Raw genomic sequence first — 7,995 nt, forward strand, 5'->3', positions numbered from 1 at the left:
CCTCTTAGGTGGAAGGCTATTACAGTAGCATCATTAATAATAAAGATTATGAACGTGGATGCAATGTGCTGTAATGGATGTGGCTGAGCAATTAGAGGATCCGAGAGGGATCGGGAACCTGGCTCACATGTAGAGATTCTACAGCTAGGCAGCCACAAGGACCAGTTTACCTTTGGCTTCCTGATCAGAGGAATGAAAATCATGTTTTGTAGAAACTAGAGAAAATGCACTACAGTGATGTTCCTGGGAGTGGAAAGTCACCTTGGGGCAGGCGGGTGGGGGGCAATCTGCATAGAAGTCTTCTTGTTCAACAGCCTAGGGCTCCTTAGTGTAGTCTCAAAAGAGGGAGCTGGGGCTATGCTCTGAAGATGACCCCTTCTAAGTCACCCCTCACGCATGCGCAGACAAGCCCTGCTGGAGTTTTATTTCAGCTGACACGAGACACCACCTAGCGAGCGGTTTAGGAGAGGAAGGTTTATTTCAGTTCCCAATCCCAGTTTAGAGTCCATCACCGCAGGGAAGTCAAGGCAGAGTGGTTTGAAACAGCCAATCACACCATACCTACAGCTAGGAGAAGTTGGTGGGCGTGTGCTTGTGGGCGTGGGCTTGGTACTTAGCAAGCTTTCTCTGCTCTTCTGCAGCCCACCGCGTAAGCCAGGAGAATGGTTTCAGGCTTGGTCTTCCCATGTTAAGGAAGGCAATGAAGACATGCTTTGGTTGGTCTAAGCTGGTTCAGACCATCTCCTGTACCCATACTTTTTTGACTACTGTATTGGGCTCTTATATCTACCACCCTTCTCTACCCTATTTTCTTCCACCCCACCCTCAGTACTAGGTAATTGAGGGGGAAGGGGGCATAGGTCCCTTGAGACTACTTCCTGCTTTCCAGGAGTGTTGAGTTCCTTGGGGGCGAAGTCCAGTCTTCGTTGTCAGGGTATCTGCAAACAGCAACTAGTAATCCAGAAAAACAGCAAAATCAGCAGCAGGAACCACCAGCAGCAGCAGGGCAGCGGCAGAGGCAGCAGCAGCGGAGTGGCAGTGGCAGCTGCTGCCCCCTCCCTCTCCCCACCCCCTTGGGATTTTGGTATTTTTATGTCCTCTCAAGAGTCCCCAGAATTCAAAACACAAACTATCTTTTAACTATCAGAATCACGTCCCTGCCAGAGCACGAGACAAATCATAGTCAGCTGCCATAGCCCATCTGGAGTAGCCGTATATCCTAGACCTGGGGTTAAAACAAAAACATGTTCACATAACATTTCTGTGGTTTTAAAGAAACCAGAATTCTGACCACAATCTCCCATTGAGACTCTCTTCCCAGGTGTTTCTAAGTTGTATCAAGTTGACAATTAAATGGTCCCAAACTGCTTGAGACACTCTGGCCCACTGGAAGTCAGAACCTGGAGAGGGCTCAGGTATCATGCTCTCCTGGGGGAAACTAAGGCCCAGAGTTTGGAAGTGACTTATCCAAGGTCACTTGAAGACTCATGTAACTTTACAAACCTGTGTTATTGACACCTCCTCTCTGTCCCCCGGGGCCATGGGAGACCCTGTCCTTACCCTCATCATCAGTAGGAAAGCACAGACAGAAGCTATGATGGCTGACTTCTACACTATTTTCTAAACAATGCAGGTTAGTTAGAATTGTCAGTGACAGCTGCTGTAACTGCCCCAACATTTGAGTGGCTTAATCTATCACATCGGTGACATGTGGACATGTCATAGCCTGTTGTGAAGTGACTTGGTGACTGAGAGCTTTTCTTCTTGTGATATTGCCAGTTTCTAGGGCCACATGGAGTCTTCTGCATTCAAGTATACCATGAGAATGTGGCAGACCATGCAAGTGTTGTGTTACATTCTCACAGTAGAAGCTGGTAAGATGGCCCCTGATGAATTCCCTAAAAAGACTGGCAAAGCTCTCTCCCTAGTGCTGTGGTTTGAATGGGAATTGGCCCCCTAAGCTCTCGTCTTTGAACGCTTGGTCCGTAGTGTGTAGTGCCATTTTGGAAGGCTGCAGAAGGTTTAGGAGGTAGTGTGCCACTTGGGTCTTGCTTTGGGCCTTTGAGGTTTTACAACCCGTCCCCACAATCCTGCCACCACGCCGTCCTCACTTCAATGGACTGTGACCTCACACTCTGAGCTCTTCCTTAAGTGACTTGTGTCAGGTACTTTGTGACAGTAACCAGGGAAGTAAACAATTCAGTGGGATCCAAGGGACAGAAATGGATCTGAAGACATTGACTGGCTTTCTCCTATTCATCAAGTAGCCATTCTTGGTCCTCTAGTTTATGGGTGGGTGTGAGAGTCACTTTCTGGGAAGCCTGCTCTCCGGAAGTAAGTTTGGAAGCTGTGGCATCTGGGGACACAGGAAAGGTGTCTCAAGCCCATTTTTTTTATCCTTGCTATCCAAAGAAGAAGCACTCTAGGAAAGGTCCAGGCCCGGGACTCTTGGATCCAAGCTCTTGAATACCTGCCCCTCTGTCTTGATTCAGTCTGCTTAATGCAGTTTGGATCTGAACTTGTTGTCACTGAGAGTTGAGCTCATCTTGACCAGTAACAGCCAGGGGGAACATTTATTTCATTGAGCAGTGTCTACAACTGAGCAGAGGCTGTCACAGAGAATTGGTGCCAGATTTGTAGTCCCGGCCCAGATCTCAAGGCACAGAGAACGCAGGGAAGCCAAGGCTTTGGATTTAGAAAGACTTGGATTGCCATTAGAATGTGAACTCTTATCAGCTCTGTGATCCTAGGCAAGTTACACACCCTCTCTGGATGTGCTCTGTTCTCTTGGAGTCCCACTACCTACCTAGCTAAATGTTGAAGAGCCGGCAGCATGAAAAGCATTTGGTCCAGAGATATCACTTAATGGCCACTAACTTCATAGCTTATTAACTCTTTAGGCAAAAAAAGTTCCAGTTTTATCAATGTGTCAAGTCCTTGAGCCAATTAACCAGTGGCTTCCCTCCCCATACCTCTATAGTCAGCCTTGCAGAGGGGGTTTCTATCTGACACCCCACTTTAGCACAACAACCAGGTTGGACACTCCATTATTCATAGTCTGCAGTAATGGGCTCATTAAACAGGGCCTCGTGACTCCGCAGAACCTGGAATGAAACCAAAGGCCACTTCTCCAGCGGTTGTTTGCTTCCCCGAGATGCTCATGTGTTTTGGAGACGCTGCCAAGAGATCCAGCAAGTCACTCACATTCTCTCCAGAAGGAGACAGCCTATAAATTATTAGTTAGTAAATAAATAAATAACCATCGGGTTCTGTCAGTTTGGGAGGGAAGAAGTCAGGCGATTGCATTGGCTGTGGTGTCGCCCGCTCGATCGACTGAACTGTGAGTTTATTTTGGGAGGGACAGAGGTGGTGGGGAGGCAACTTCAGCCCTGGGCGGCTCTTTGACAAAGAAGTTTGGGGGACAAACTTCGAACGCAAGGAGGGGAGAGTTGGCCCAGGCGCTGCAAAGCTTCCCTGTAATTAAGCACGGCAAGGTGCCCGTCGTACCTGTCACTTTGCATGCTCAGAGAGGTGCCAGATGAACACGGGGACCTCTCCGCCTTATAAAAAATTAAGCGCAACATCATCTTGATGCGGTTTTGATCTCTACAGATATTATCGTTTCTGGCAATATGAATTCTAATATTAAGAATGAAAGGGCCTTGTGTTCAAAGAGTCCGTCACTTCTTTCTATTTATTTCCTTTTTTAAAAACGAGTTTTCTGTGAAAGCCGCGTTTTACATATTCTTAAGGATTAAAAAGGAAAAAAAAAAACCCAACTTTTATAATGACCTCATTTCCTTCCCTCCTTCAGTGTTGAGGTATAATTGCCGAGGTGGGATCCATGCTCAGTAGTGATTGACAGCTCTAGGTGTACTGACAAATGTGTACCGTGGTATGACACCAACACACGGAGATGAGGAGAGAGTTCACTGAGGGACAGCATCTTCCCATGCCCTATGAGGTTAAATCTGTGTCTCCCCCCACCTAACCCTGCCTGGCCAGTCCCTGCTAGCCTCTGATGAGCCTCTCGTCCCCGTAGCCCTGTCTCTGTGATAATGTTGGCTTCCTAGAGAGCCTTGTCTTTTGAGTCTGAATCATTCACTGCACTTGGCTTCAGTGACTTTGACATCCATGTCTGTTCTCATGAATATTAGGATTCTTTCATTTTCATTGATGAGTAACACCCCAATAAATAGGTATACCATAGTTTGTTGCTCCTTTGTTTCCCAGGTGAGATACTTAGGACGTTGCCAGTGTTTGGTGATTCTTGGCAGCTGTAAACATTTCCCTATAGAGCGTACAGGAAGCTAGGTTTACATTCTGTTTGGGTAAACACTTAGTAATTGCATAGTGGGCTGTAAGGCAAAAAAGCCTGCTTCACTCTGAAAGATGCTGCCTGCTTTTCTCCAGAATACCATTTAATGATTTATTCTTATATGTATGGGTATGTGCCTGCATGTATATCTGTGTAACGCGTGCCTATAGTGCCTTCTGGGGCCAGAAGAGGGTGGAACTACAGGTGGTCATGAACTGCCACTGTGGGTCCTCTGCCAGGGCAGCCAATGCTCAACACCTCAGCCATCTCTCCAGCACCCAGGGTGCCATTTTAAATTCCCACCAGTGATACAGGGAAGTCCCAGTTGGTCCAAGCCCTCACTAGCACTTGGTGTTATCCTTTTCCTGCTTAACATTAGCCATGCAGGCAGGTGTCCTGTGACATCCCCTTGTTGTGTTAAATTACATTTCCCTAGTGATGAGCAGTGTCTGCCATCTCTCCTAGAGCTTGCTTGGTGTCCTTTTAAGTCTTAAGGGAGGTATCGATTTAAACCTTCTGCTAATTATTGGCTCTTCTCATTAGAAGAGGTTTTAGGTTTGCAGCCCATCTGACGTGTACCACGCACAGTATCTATAGAGACAAATAAAGCTTTCTTTGTACACGCCCCTTGCCTCTACCTAGGCACAGCCTCCATTATTAATAGCATCTTCCAGAAGGGTCCAAGGGCGCGGCCTGTGAAATTTTACTTGCACATTCTTACCTGGAGCCCATGGTTTTTGCATCAGGCCTCACTTCCTCTGAGGCACATTTGGAGGGTTTTAGGCCAATGCACAATGATTTGTGTCTGCACATGTAGTCTTTTCCTATTGGCTCCCCGTCATTCAGCAACATGGATTTAAAATGCTGCCGTGAGACGTCCATGCTTTTGATGACTCATTGCTTCTTAACACCGAATAATAGCCCATTGTTTGAGAGTACCACATTTTATTTACCCATCCGTTCACTAGGGGTGTCCTAGTGGCTTCCAAGTTGTGGCAGTTATGAATAAAGTTGCTATAAACACGGGATCTTGGATGGACATAAATTTTTCAGTTCCTTCGAGGAAATTCCAAAGAGCATGGACACATATGGTTCCAAGAATTGTCAGTTGTGTAAGAAGGCTCATGCTGTCCTCCTCAGTGACTCCTCTGTTCTGGCTTTCAGAGACAGTGAGTGGGTCTCTGTTATCTCCGTCTCTGGTGTTTGGTGTTGGGGATGCTCTGAGTTTGGGCTATGTTGTAGTTGGAGTATGCGAGCTTACTGTTTAAACTCGTGTCCCCTAATGATACAACATGAGTCTCTCTTTGTAGCCTTTCATTCACTGTCCAGTTGTATACTCTTGGTGAGGTGTCTGTTCAGACAGCCTGATCTCCTCCTCCTCCTCCTCTTCCTCATCCTCCTCCTCTTCCTCCTCCTCCTCTTCCTCTTCCTCTTCTTCTTCTTCCTCCTTTTCTTTTCCTCATCCTTTTCTTCCTCATCCTCTTCCTCATCCTCCCTTTTGCCCTACTCTTCCTCTTCCCCCTCTTCCTCTTTTTTCTCTCTCCTCTCTCTCTCCTCTCCCTCTCCTCCTTCCCTTTCCTTCCTTCCTTCCTTCCTTCCTTCCTTCCTTCCTTCCTTCCTCCCTTCTTTCCTTCTTGAGACATAGTTTATCTATGTAGCTCTGGCTGTCCCAAAGCTCACTATTCAGATCAAGCTGACCTCAAACTCACAGAGATCCTCCAGTCTCTGCCTCTCAAGTGCTGTGATTAAAGGTATGTGCCACCACACCCCATTTCTCATTTCTTTTAAAGTTAAGTTTCTGGTGCTCTTATTACTGAGATTTCAGGGCTGGGGGTGTAGCTCAGTCATAGAGGGTTTCCTCCGCACACTCAGGGTCCTGGGTCTCAGTTACAGTACTGGAAAGGGAAAAGAAAAAGATTTTTGCTTGGGAAAAGGAAAAGACAAGTGAGATGCCTTCAGACATTTTTTTAACACAGGCCCATCATCAGACAGACAGTCTGCAGGCCTCTCCCTTCTATGGTTTCTCTTTGTTTTTTGAGCTGTATTTTTAAATAACAGAAGTTCTTAGTTTGGGTAAAGTTTTCCCTGGTAGTTTTTTTCTTGTAGGGATTGTGTTTTCAGTAACAAACATTTGCTTGACCCAAGGCCACAAAAAGGTTTTCTGCCTCCACCCGCCCGCCCCCGCCAAAGTCCTAAAGCTTTGTTTATATGATATATTTTGAGTAAACTTTGTATAAGAAATAAGGACCATAACTTACTGACACTTTCTTGCCCAAATCGCCAGGTCACCGGAGAGAGACCAGAGAGCAGAGTCACACCCTCACACTGGGTTAGACATAGCTTATGACTGTCAGCAAAGATCCCATACCTATCACTTGAGGTTCCTATACCATCATCCCCATCCATATCCACTGCCCCGCCCAAGTCCACACCTAAGACCTTACCCACCATCCAAGACTACACCCATCACCTAGGACCATACTCACCACCGAAAACCATACCTGCCATCCAAAACATACCCACTGCCCCATCCAAGAACATACCCATCACCTAAGACCCTATCCACCACCCAAGACCACACCCATCACCCAAAGCCATACCCACCATCCAAAACATACTCACACATCATCACCCAAGATCACACCCATGACCCAAGATCATATCCATCACCCTAAACCACACCTATCACCCAAGACTATACCCATCATCCCAAACTACCCCCTGCTTCTCAAAGATCACATCTGCGTTCTGTGTACAGAAACAGCATCACTGAGTAAGTGAAACAAACTCTCAGCTAGAGGCAGCAGCAGGAAGTGTTTCAGTTTGAACTGTGCTGACAAAATGGCTCAGCCCTGAAAGGTGTATGGGCAATTCTAGGCCAAGCTAACAGCATCTCTTGTTCCTGGTGAGGGCCAGCTTTCTGGGTCATATAGATGGTGACTTTTTACTGTGTCCCAGCCTTCAGGGTCACACCTCACCTTGCCATTACAGTAGGCTTTAGATTCCAATGAGAAAGGGGCAGAAGGGAGCAGGAAAGTACCTCATCTGGACGTGGGGCTCCTTCCCAAGGTCTTCCCTAACACTCGACTTACACAGCAGTCCCAGAGAGGCCGCTGGCATAGACTCAATGACCTCTTTCTGGGTGGGGAAGGGGGATCCTGGATGTTAGATGATGGTCCTCCTCCTCCTCCTCCTCCCCCTTCTTCTTCGTTTTTTATAATGAGTATGAGATCTGCTTTATTTACTTCCTATTAAGCTAAACCCTAGGCACCCTGCCCTTCCTCCCACATCACCCATGACATCATCACACATGAGTAAACGGCTCTGCCAGCAAACACAGCTCAAACCGCTCAGAAGTCCTGAGGTCTTTTATCAGTCCTGAGGTCTAATCCTCTTTTCATCTCTGAGTCAGGTCTGCCTCTTCTGGGACATCCACAGGCATCATCATTGACTGTGTGGAGGGCCAGCCCCTCACTCTTCTTCAAAATTCCTCTTGAAATGATTATTTTGTGGATGCCCCAGGTGCTCTGATCACTTTCTTGCCTTCTAACTGGGTCCAACATCTGGACCAAGGATTGACCCAATTCAGCCTGGATTTCCTTGATCTGAGCTACAGATGTTGTGCATGTTCCAGACCCAGCCTTGGGATTCTCTCCCCCTCCCCCTCCCCCTCCCCC

The 7,995-nt window shown here is 47.1% G+C and overlaps 1 long non-coding RNA gene across 1 annotated transcript in view; it reads left to right on the forward strand.

Annotated features, from left to right (window-relative positions):
* Nucleotides 1-3,293: 3,293 nt before the first annotated feature.
* LOC115032799 overlaps nt 3,294-7,995 on the forward strand; it is a 33,430-nt gene continuing 28,728 nt past the window's right edge. The window contains exon 1 of the long non-coding RNA XR_003838436.1: nt 3,294-3,340. This is a non-coding gene — a long non-coding RNA (uncharacterized LOC115032799). The remainder of the gene's footprint in view (nt 3,341-7,995) is intronic.

The sequence above is a fragment of the Mus caroli genome, chromosome 12 (genome assembly GCF_900094665.2).
Source record: "Mus caroli chromosome 12, CAROLI_EIJ_v1.1, whole genome shotgun sequence".
NCBI lineage: Eukaryota > Metazoa > Chordata > Mammalia > Rodentia > Muridae > Mus > Mus caroli.